Source organism: Marmota marmota, unplaced genomic scaffold (assembly GCF_001458135.2).
Source record: "Marmota marmota marmota unplaced genomic scaffold, marMar, whole genome shotgun sequence".
In the NCBI taxonomy this organism is placed as follows: domain Eukaryota; kingdom Metazoa; phylum Chordata; class Mammalia; order Rodentia; family Sciuridae; genus Marmota; species Marmota marmota.
In genome coordinates this window covers 7,455,836-7,467,942 of record NW_025999991.1, presented here as the reverse complement: position 1 = coordinate 7,467,942, position 12,107 = coordinate 7,455,836, and the positions used below count along the sequence as shown (strand labels likewise).

General features: G+C 49.5%; 1 long non-coding RNA gene across 1 annotated transcript; it reads right to left on the bottom strand.

Annotated features, from left to right (window-relative positions):
• Window positions 1-36: 36 nt before the first annotated feature.
• On the bottom strand, window positions 37-11,385 carry LOC125617856. Its single transcript, XR_007348959.1, has 3 exons — window positions 11,228-11,385; window positions 1,381-1,558; window positions 37-561 (listed from the first exon to the last, which is right to left on the bottom strand). It is a non-coding gene; the product is annotated as an uncharacterized LOC125617856 (long non-coding RNA).
• Between the last annotated feature and the right edge of the window lie 722 nt (window positions 11,386-12,107).

Here is a 12,107-nt window from a genome sequence, read left to right as displayed (position 1 = left end):
CCAGCTCCAGCAACTGGAGTGCTCTAGAAGGAAAGAAAGCAAACGAAACTCATATACCTGCCTGTGATTGATGACATTAAGGACAGCCCTGGCCTTGGTCATGGGCTCTGTCTTTCTGACTCCCTGCCCCCTTCTCTCCATTGCCTCCAAATGAGGGACCTGCCATGAGCCTGGTCTTCCCTCAGGGCCCTCCTCCCTTCTCCCAAGACAGGCTCCAGGTGGTACACGTGGCCTTACCTGGCTGCACCGGTGGGATGACTTCACCTGTTCATGCAGTGGTACTCAGGGGAGGCAGTTCTCCCTGGCCCTGCGTGTTCCCTGGCCAAGTGAGCAGAGTGCGCCCCAGGCAGTGGGACCCCCAGAGCCCTGAGCAGCCCACGGGAGCTGCCAGCAAAAGTCCCAGGAGCTCGATGCGCACCTGGAGGAGGGAGGCCGGCAACTTCTCCGCTTGGTGGAGCTGCAGCCACCTGGGGGAAGGTCTCCAGGTGGTTTCCAGGATTCCCCTGCCTGGGTCCTTCCTCCCTCTCTCTCACTCACCTCCACCCATGGGAAGGTAGACACCTAAAAAATCATACATTAAAAACATCATGACTTTATAATCTAAAATAGCTCACTTAAAAATGATAAAAGATGGAGTTTCAGGGTCTAAAATAATAAGGCAGACCTTGTGTTAATCTGTCCCCTTTTTTCCTACAACAAAAAAAAGGGTGGGTCTGTCTCCTAAATCAGAGTCTAGCTGGTCACCAGGGGACAGCCAGCGTCATACCCAGAACCTTGGTGGACTGGGGGATTACAGACTCACAACGTGCCAGACCTTCCTGTTCTGACTGATGATTACCTGAAGGCATCGTGAACTCATCACCTGGTTGTAAAGAGCCCATTCAGGGCTGAGTCCTCTGAACACAGAGGCATAGTCCTGGTGAGGTGCCAAGACTGCCCACAGGCTGCCTCTGCTCAGCCGGCCAGGACCAGAGGCCAATGCTCAGAGTGAGGTGGAGCAGAGAACACCAATCCACGATGCGAAGACCTCCAGGTTCAGAGAAAAATCAGTGTCTTCTCCAAACCAATTCTCCCTTCTGGGTTTTCATGTAGTTTTTAATAGATTTTATTTTTAAAGATTAAGGTTCCCATAAAATTGAGTAAAAAGTCCAGAGATGTCCCACTTTTACCCTACCACAAACACACAGCCTCCCCCATTATCAATGTGCCACACAGGCACATCACTCTAACACAACGTCCGCAGATGACATTCGGGTTCCCTCTGGGTACTGTGCATGCTACACTGTTGTACACAAGCACAGTGACACTCGTTTGCCATGTCACTATCTGGCAGAGCCTATGTGCTTTGCTTATGGGTCCCACCCCGCCCACCCTAGCAACCTCTGGTCTGTGGGCTGTCTCCATGCTGTGCCGCTCCCCAGGTCACGGGGCTGGAATCGCACGCACGCTGACTGTCAGACTGCCTTCGTTCACGTCAGGCTGAACACTGAAGTTGCTTCCACGTCTCTCCATGGCTTGACAGCTCATTTCTTTTTAATGATGCACACCATTCCATTGTCTGGAAGTAGATTTTTGTGCCCCTCTATTGTGCAGGAAAAGCATGGACCCTGGAGCCAGCAGCTCCAAGATCCTGCAGTCTTGTCTGTCTCTAGTGCTATGCTGACATATGCCCCTGGAGTGACACCTGTGGCATGCACTGCAGGACAGTTGAGATTTGGGGTCTAAGTGTCCGGCACACAGTAGACCCAAATCCTTTTGTATTCCCCTTTCCCAAGTTAATTTTTTTTCTAAAAAAAATAAAAATAAAAATATCATCATCATGTTTCTCTTTAGACTAAAAGAGAAAAGCAAGTCTGTGGAGCTCGATCGATGGCTGCCTAAAACATAAGGCTAGACAAACTGGTGTGGCATCTGAGGCCAACTCGACACTCTGCACTTAGCACCAGACATGTGCACATGCTCCCAGGGGGACCACGGGGATACAGAGAGGGGGAAGATGCTGGACACGGACTCTCTCACGGAGCCAACAGTTGCTAGCAGACTCACCACTCTACAGGGGACAGGAGAGCATGAGCATCCAGGGGATTAGAGGGCCGAAGGTGTCCCATCCCTGTGAGCACATGCATGGGCCTGGGGCACCAGGAGAGTCCGAGGCAGCCCTAACATCTGGTCCACTCATGACCAAAGCCGTTTGTTTGGGCCTGAGTTCTGTGTCCTACAGAGATCAAAGGTCTGTGAGATGCAAGGCTTCTCTTGGGTCCTGGCCTGATGCTCTGGGCCTGAAAATATCACAGGGTCCAGCATGAGGTACGTCTGAGAGTCCCTGGGAACAGAAAGGAAGGAACTGTCCTACATTGTCCTGGCCAAGAGGGGTCATCGTGCCCACTTTCAGAGGCTGCCCGGCAGGTTACCTACCTTAGGACGGAGCATCAGCAAGTCTGTTTGACAGACAGGAGGTGAACATTTCACGCTCCCAGTACCGACTCAGAGAGCCTCCACTCACTCTCAACACAGCAGCCAGATGTCTTTAGAAGGTGGGTTAGATCCTGTCACTGCTTGTTTTAAACTCTCTCGAGAACTTGGGGAAAACCCAGCTGCTCACCTGGCCTCCCTGGGCTGACACGGTGGGGTCCACCTGCCTCTGCAGGCACAGTGCCGGTGCTGGAGGGCACCAGGTGTGGGTCTCCTCATCACTTGCTCCTGCTCCCCAAACACCACTGGCCACAGCCAACTCCACTCCTGCACTGTCCTTTGACCTCTGGGCCCCAACCAAGCAAAGGTGAGAATCAGAACTGACTGACTTTCTCGTCAGTCCAAAGAGAACTGCACACAGCATGCGTGTCCTTATGCAAGAGAGGGTGCACCTTTCCAGCCAAAACGTCCCTTAGCACAGGATGAAACATCACCAGCCAAAAGTAGCACAGCTCCCAGGTGACATGCCTCCTATCAGGTGGACACTGTAACGAGGGAGGGGTGTTTTCAGAAACTCTCTGGATAGGATTCAGCTCACATAAAGTCTGAGAGACCACAGAGAATCCCGTGTTCACAAAACAAGAAGGCTGAGAGAGAGAGCAACTTTGAGTAAGGGGGCGTAGATAAGAGGCAATGAATTAAATAGAATTGAAGATCTGAAAATAAAGCCTCATATTTATGATCAATTGGCTTTCAACAAGGGTGCCAAGATAAGTCAATGGGGAAAGAAGGGACGACCCAAATGTCCCTCAGCAGACAAATGGACCAAATGTGGATCGTCCATGTAATGAGATATTATTGGGCATCCAGTGGGATGAAGGGCTTGGCATGAAAAGGAATGAAGTTCTGACACTTGCTACAACGTGGATGGGCCTTGGACACATTGTGCCAAGTGAAATAAGCCAGGGCTAACTATTGTGTGATCCCCTTATGCAGGAGACGGTGTACCAGAAGGGTAAATCCCTAGACAGAAAGTAGATCATTGGTTACCTGGGGGCAGGGTGGGGTGGGGTGGGCTTGGGGAGTGACTGATAATTAGTAAGGAGTTTCTTTGTGGTTGATAAGAATATTTCCAAACTGTGGTGATGGTTGTACAGCTCTGAATGCACTAAAACCCATTAAAATGCTTACTTTATATGAGTGAAGTGCAAGGTATATGAATTCCATCATAATACAGGCAAAAAAAAATCATAATCACAAATACAACCACTCATTTGACAATAGAAATATAATGTTATGAGGGATGCATATAAGGTAGTTGAATAGTGGCTGTCATGTATAACTAATTAGAACAAACAAAAAATAAATTAAAAAAATGATAGCCCATCAGAGGGGAAAAATAAAAAAGTTCACAGTGAGGTTGGGCTGTTCACGAGTGGATTAAGGACACAGACCACTAGATGGCGCTGATGAGCCGTTCCCCGCCCGGTTTCCCTGAGCTTCTGGGACCCAGCCAAGAGCCAGATGGCAAAGAAGTCAGGTGGGAAGGACACCTAGAGACCTTAGTGGCAGGAAACGGAGCTCAAGGCACGGAGGGATCTTCCAAGCAGACTCTGAGATGGTGTAGGCTGTTTTAACTTTTATTTTTCATTCAATTTCCATCAAAACATTTACTTGTTGCTTCTCTCCAAAGAAAGATGAAAAGAGAAACAAGAAAAAGGAAAAGAAGCCCAGGAAAAGAATGAAAACAGTATTTATACACAGACTGAGAATGTTTCCAATTTCAGTGGGCGCTGCCTCCTGGGCGGGGGAGAGGTCTTGCTCCTGACAGCAGAGCTCATGCCCTACATTCCCACATCCTTCTCCGTTTCTCTCCCTTTCCCCACAGGTACCAACCAAGGTGACAGAGCAGTCTGCATTGGTCCTCCAGCCCCCGAGGTCAACGCTGGTCATGAATGTGGCCTTCACCATCTCTGGGTGGGATTTCTGGCTCTGCCCACTTGTTCCCCTCTTGCTCTTTACTTTCTGTTTGTTTTCTGTGTGACCGTCATGCTTGATCTTGAACTAGTCATCCACTGAAAATCTGGAGATTTAGAAGGGTCACTCTGGTTTTTGCCTTTGCAGGAAGAAGAAAAAGGAGCTGGGGACAGAAAGGTGACATGAAAGACTGGAACTGGAGACTGGGCAGAGAGAGGTCTGATCTCAGTGTTTCCTTAACTACATGATCCCACAGGCTCCTCTTTATTCCTGCCGGTTGCTTAGATTTGAAACAAAGTTCCAAGTGTCCCTGTGCAAAGACATTTTTAACTCTTCAGAGGAGGGCCACATCCTGGCCATGTCCACCCTGCCTGCCCTTCCCCAGAGTGAGGGCGTGGGGAGAGCACCCCAGTCTTCTTGGCCTTTCGACATCTGCTCTTCCTCTCTCCTCCACTTGCCAGGCTTCTCGCCTGCCTGATGCATCCCTCTGTTGTGGATGGCCCTCCATGTCTCTCTCCTGCCACAAAACACCAGCCAAAAGCAAGCTGGGCGAGGGGTGCTGGGAAAAACCCATACTGCGCTGACGCTGAACAGTGGGAAAGGAAAGCCCGGCCGTCCCCAGCCCCGCGGTCTCCAGCAAGGACGGACGGCCTGCAGCCCAGGAGCACACTTCAGTGCTGGGGACAACGTGGACACCAAGACCTCTGTTTGCCAAGTCCTCTAGAGTCCTCATGCTCTCACTTGACAGAGTGCCGTTTCTGCCTTGATGAGCTTTGTATAACAGAAAAATGTGGTTTTTAGCTGAGTTTGTCTCCTCAGCACAGGATTTAAAACAATGACAGAAACAGGCTCTTCTGGATTCTTTCATCCTGCAAGCAGAGCCGAGCCTGGGATTCCTGCCGATAAGCAATGCAGCAAGTCCAGAAGGAGGCAGTTAGGGCAGGTCCCCTCAAAGAGCAGCCAAGAGTAGTGCCAGAGGGAAGGAGCAGCTAGTAAGAGCAAAGTTCTCCAGACAGTTCCGAGAACCACGGTCTCTGCACCACTCTCAAGTGGGATCTGGCCAGCAAATGCAATGCCAGAGGGCCTTTGGCTGAGGCCAGGTTTGGTTTAAACTCGTTTCTGAACTGAACACAAGTCCCACACACCTCCCTGCGTTCGGATGTTTGGGTGTGCCAGCAAAGGATATCACCTGGCTAGGACCTAGCCGGCCACTAGGCATTCAGGAAGACGTTCTCCAGAAGCCATGGAGGGGAACCTGAGCCAGGCACGGGTCTCTCCGGGTTCTTCAGCTGGTGTGGACCTTAGCTGTAGCACTGACTGACTGGCTGGCTCAGGCTGGCAACAGGCTCCGACTCAGACAACAGTGTTTGCCACGCACTGTGGGGGTTGGCAGGAGAGGGCGCATGAACGTCATCTGGCACTTCTAGCCTGAGGTCCTCTCTGGAGCATTCCATCCTAGGCAGAAGACAACTAATCTGGTTGCCCCAAGGCCTAGGTGGGCTCAGGTGGCCCCTGGCTGTGTGAGGGTGGGCCATGGGGAGGGGAAAGTTGCATTGTCATTGTGAGATGCTGGCAGCACTAACTGCAACAGTGCCACCTCCAGCCCTTTTGTCCCCTGAGGTCTCCACAGATCAGCCAGAGAGATTGCCCAGGTTGGCACCACTTCCAGAGCCTTCCAGCAAACGTGAGGCAGCTTGGAGCACAGTGACAAATAAGGCCAGAAAAGAAAAGATGTGAGTGAAATAACCAGATTCCTATTCTTTTTAACCCCCTCTCCCATAGGAAGGAACCTATCATCAATTAAATTGATACACTGAAATATAGTACAGGAGTGACAGTATTGTCACCAGATTAAGCTGAATTGTGTAACTAAATGCAGTGGCACATGCTTATAATCCCAGCTGCTCAGGAGGCAGAGGCAGGAGGACCACAAGTTCAAGGTCAGTCTCAACAACTTCGTGAAACCCTGATTCAAAATGAAAAATAAAAAGGAGTTGGGAATGTGGCTGAGTACTAAAGCACTCCTCGTCCCATCCCCAGTACTGAAACAAACAAACAAAAACAGATTGTGAGATCCTCAACACCAGGAATGCTTCTGATTCTGAGCCTAGAACAGGGCATGGCTTCTGATTTTGAGGGGTGACAGGTGGAAATCCCAAGTGATTGAGGGTGGTGTGCCAACACAAACTCAAGCCAGGTGAGTTGCCCCCTTGGGCTTCAGCAGCTGGGCTAGCCCTGAGCCACAGCCTGCTTCTTGTCCTTAAAGTCTTGAGAAACTGATGTGACTCCATTTTTGAAAATAAATAAATAACAGCAGCTTCTACCTCAAGGCCTGTCCTAAGGAAGGGGGCGTGACCTTTGTCCTTGGAAAAACCCACAGAGCACTCCTAAGCACATACCCACCCTGCTGAGTTGTTTGTCTGTAAAAAACAGGAGAGGTCTGCGGTGCCAGGTGTCCCTGACTCAGTTAGGCTAGGTGAGGACCCATAGCAACCCCCTAGCAACCTCCAATCAGCATAAGACAGGGAAAATACCGGGGATGCCAGATGACCCCTAAGTAGTTTATGGTGTTCATAACGTGTTGGGAAACCATGTAGTTTAGCACATATGCCCCTTGTGGCCTAAACCAATCAGTTCAAAGGAATCCCCCTCTTGTACTAACCAATCACCCCTACCCAACTTGTTCCCGCCAGTGAATGTGCTAACCAATGTTAAGAGTTGTTGTTTGATTTTCCTCCCAAAACCTATAAAATCTCACTGAACAAAGGACCAGGACTCACTCCCTGGGACCGCTGCGTCGGGAAGAGTTGTGAGTCTAGGCTAGAGCTGGCAATAAAGACTCTTGTGTGATTGCATCGGATTCTGCTCCTGGAGGTCTATTGGGGTCCCATGAATCTGGCATTACAGTCTCACTGTAGTGATTTTGTGTTGAAGTGTTAAAATGCATGTAAATGCCTGCAGGGTAGACTGAGTGACCTCAGGGAGCAGCAGAGGAGACCCAGGCAGAACAGAGGTGCAGGACGTGCTAGAGCCAGCGGAGGCCCAGACTCAGGCCTGATGACAAGGAAGGGGATGGAGATGTTTCCAGGAGTCAGGAGGGGGGGACCCTGAGGCAGGGTGGAGGCACCAAAATGCTGAGGTTGCTGAAGAACACCTTTCTGTTCCTAGGAAACTGTAATTACCTCGACTTGCTTTAAAGTGTATCTTCTAAGCCGGTAAGCTCAAAGCCAAGTTGTCCTGACCTCAAAGCCCAGGGATTTAGCTGCCCTTGCCACCTGGGAAGCGAAGCCCAAAGGATTAGGGCAGCATGAGTCAGGGCTACTCCTAGGATTTGGTCACAGGTTATTATTGGTTGTGAACCCAAGTTCAACATATGGAAGGGCAGATATTCACAGAGAGGGCAGGGACTTTTCTACCTCTTTCTATCAGGGTCCTGGGCACCTGTAACACTTCACAAACTGGACAGCTGAAACAACAGAGGCTCATCCTTTCACAGTCTGGAGTCCACAGTCCCAAATCCAGGTGTGGCCAGGGCCGTGCTCCCTCTGAAGGCTGTGGTGGGGCTCCTTCCCGCCTCTCCAGCTCCTGAAATCCTGGGCGTTTCTTGGATTTTATCTGCACCGCCCAGTCTCATGGCCAGCTTCTCTCTGTGTCTCTTCTTCTTAGAAGGACACTCGTCACTGCATTTAGGGCCCACTGGAAACCAGCATGACTTCATTTTAATTTCTCACATCTCAAAGATTCTATTTCCAAATACAGTCGCATTCTGAAGTTCCAGGTGGACCCAGGGGATATCATGCGGACGGACATGGTCCAACGCAGCAGGCTGGCTTTTCTTTCCCTCATCACCACCCAGCACTTTCTCACTTGTTTACTAAATTATCTGCATGACTTACTTGTGTGAACATGAGCGCTGTGGGGCCGTGACCTGTCTCCCGTGTCACCACACCTGACGTTGACGCCCGTTCTCCCCCCAGTCACGTCAGGTTTCCTCTTATTCCTCGTTCAGTTTCCCTGTGGGCGCGAGTGTCCATCCTGCTCGGTCCTCAGTGTGGGGCTCAAACTGGACAGTTCTAATTCTGTAAAATGGCCACTCTCCCTTGGAACAACTCAGCTAGCCCTGCTTCCTTCTTCCTACAGGGAGTCAGTCCTTTTCATCTCATTCCCTCCGGAGAGCTTAGCTGGTCTCCTCCGCCCTCGCCCCTTGTCTCTCTGCTCTGCGTCCTGGGCAAATGCATTTTAGTCTCTTAGTTCTCTGTCTTTGCTTGTGCCTCGTCTACAACTTGCACGACCTACTGAGCTATTTCAACGGCGGATTTCCATGCTCAGGACTTCTCATTGGTAGTTTTCATATCCATCTGTTCTTGCTTCATATGTACTTATTTAACGTTTGTAATTTCTTGTTCTTTGACATGAGTGTTAGGCTTGCATTTTTCTCTTGACAATTTTAAACATACTTCAGGGGTATCCATTTTACGTATGCCCTACAGTTTGCATTTCGGTGACAGTAATCTACTTCCCAATTAATTTTAGGGGCCGTTTTTCTTCTTACTTGCCTTTTGCATTTTGAGGGCTCAGAAAACGTACCCCAAAGTGCGGTATTTTGACATGCTGAGCTGCAGAGTCTCGGGAGCAGGTTTAACTCCTCCACAGCCAGTCTCTAGATCCTCTCTGTCCTTATTCTCTTCTGAAGCCGAGGAAGGGGCTTTTCCTCAATTTCCAGATCTACCAAAGATCTTAGAATTGTCCCAAAAATCCTTTACTGGAATTTTACTAACAAAGGAAGATTAAATTTTTATCATGGATGAAGAGACTGGAAATCAGAGCCCAGAGGAACTTGGTCTCAAACTATTGTATCATCTTGGAGTCATTAATTTCTCCCCAGATCCACCTATTCCCCTCTAGAATTGCAGGAAGCCCCCACACCCTCTTCCTATGAAGAAGATTTTAACCTTCAACCGTCTGGCCCTCTTCTTGGGCTTCATTTTTGGTGTGGCTCATGTAAACATGTACACCTTAATAAACCTGCTACGCTTTTCTCTTGTTAAACTGCCTTTTGTCGTAAGAGTATCAGCCATGACCCTTTATAACCGGCAAAAAAGGGAGCACCGCTTTTCCTGGCCCTCTGGGGTACGCTTGGGATATGCACTGGCTTGACTGGGAGGCAGGAGTATCGTTCTCCTCTCTGCAATGACTGCTCTCTAGATACACTGTGATCCTCCACTTGGTGCTTGGAGGTGCCCATTCCAGGTCCAACACTGGTGACTCTGAGTTCCCATGCAGTGCCAACTGGGAACTGTTGTGGGGCAGGTCGCTCAGAAAACACACTAAGTCCCAGTTTTGTCCAAATTAAAGAGTCTTTATTTAGCTGGCCAGTTGGACTGCTCCCCACAGGACCCATAACTGTCTCTGCAAGGAACAGCCCCTATCCTGAGCATTTTAGGATATTTAAAGGCAAAAACCACATCTGGGTTGACGTAGCTGCAAGCCAGCAGGTCCAGAAGCTGAAGTGAGCAGTTAATGAGACAACGCAGTGGGTACACTGGTATTTCCCACAGGACTTTCCAGGTTGGCATAGCAGCAAGCAAGCAGAAGGGAAGTGGGTCAAAATGACCCTAGCTGAGTACGAAGTTGAAGAGTGATTACTAACATCTAGACAATCCATCTCTGACAAGGTACATTGCCCAAGAAAAATGGAAACCAAAGAGGACAATTTTACATTATATAAGAATTACTATTTTGTGTTGCCAAGTATGTTATGCTAGGTTTCTATTAATAGGTACAGAGGCGGGGCTTTGCCACCAGAGAAGCATTTCTTACATGGTATGGAGTCTTAGGGTAAAATGGAGTCTGTTTGGTCATTGCCCATATAGCCTGGTCCATGACAGGAACTAGTCTGTCCCTGAGTTGCATACACTTGGGCTCTGCTTGCCTTCTGCATCTGGGGTGCTTTTGGTACCTGCTTTTGGTGGGACTCTCACTCCTTCATGCTGTGGCCCAGCCAATCTGCACCTTCAGCCCCAGATCATCACTGTATGTTTTGTCTTGTATCCCTTAGTAGTGTCATTAGTGGGCTTTTAAGTTTATTCCTTTTTGATTTAAGTTTTAAGGTACATTCAGTTGCTTTGTTGGTAATTTTAAGAGAACTTATATACTAGCTTGATCACAACTTGCCTACAAGGATATGGCTTCCTGAAAGATGATGTCCCCATGTGTGGGAAGCCACCCGCAAAATGTGCATAGAACAGATGGGCACTGAAGCCATTGAACGGGAAGATCTGGTATCTGGGAACACACAGCAGCACTCCTGCTGGTGAGATGACCTGATACATGTGAACTCCTACCCAGCTCTGCTCAAAACACCAGACATGGGCGTGACCCGTTAGCCAAACAGCCTGCCTACCTGCACATATATCCTGTTTTTCATGAAGAAGCAAGCACGGAGACAAGACTCCTCCCACACGGAGACCTTATACCTACCAATCCCCTTTGACCTGTACCCCTATAAATAAAGCAAGCATGGGCTCCATCTTTGTTAGAAGCTGCACCCGTCTGGTGAGCTGGTCTGTTGCTGCTCTCGCTCTGAAACTATATTTCTGTCTTCTGTGGTTATTTCATGGTACTATTTCTTAGCTTTTATTTCTCAGCCAGCCCATCCCCCTGGCTGATGCAGGACGTGTGCAAGACCCATGCTGACCTGCATCCTGTGCTCAACATTGCAGACTCCACAGGAAGTGCTACCTGTTACCCAATGCAGACTTTCCTAAGTAGGAAATGGGCAGGGATAAGCTGAAGACCAGAGGTCTCACGGAAAAGGTTGCATGCTCCAATCACTAACCTTACAAGGCATCAATGTTCGTATCTTGGATATCCCCAGCTTCCATGGCCAGGACTGGGAATTATTCATAACTGGGGTCCTGATACCAGGAGCGCAAGATCCAAACCCCAACCTGTCAGCAGGACCAACGTCCAACATCAGGTGAAGTGTTGCCTATATCAGCTCTCCTGAGTGGACTTGTGGCCTGTGGTACAAAGGGCAGATTGGATAACGAGTGCCCAAAGTACACTGTGAAGATAAACACCATGGACTCTGGACCTGGGGTGCCCGGGGCACAGGGGTCACTCCTGGGTGGTACCGGGGCCTCCTTCTCACCTATGTTCTCTGGGGAATTTCATTGTATAGACTTCTTCTTAACACCATCTCTCTCCTCTTCTCCTTACACCTACTCCCTGAGGCATTCTGGATCCCATTTCTTAGCGGTTCAGCAGGGGACAGTCAGCTTGATGGTGCAATGGTGCCAGAAGCCCAGTATGTGTCCCTTTCTGAACCACTCATGTACCTTGAAAGTTGCCTCTATTTTAACCAATGCACTTTGAATCTTTTGAAAGAGTGATTGAGAAGCTGGACATTGGGGCATTGTGCTCTGGGGACAGAAGTCCCTCTCTTTGTGTATAAAGGTTACTTCCCTCAGTTTGTGCAGTGCTGGGATTGGGCAGGAAGGTCTTTAGGTTAAAGCTCCCTAATGCAACACTTCTCCAGTCCTCCCTGAAACACTGAGACTAAAGTACAACTGCTTGGCCAGCTTCCGGCACATAAGTAACATGCCCACATTTCTGTCTCAGGGCTCAGACAGGTGGAGGCAGCCTCTAGAGGGTGGAGACTGGAGCTACCACCACAAACCCTCTTCTTCCTTCCGCCCCCCCCCAACCTCTCCAGG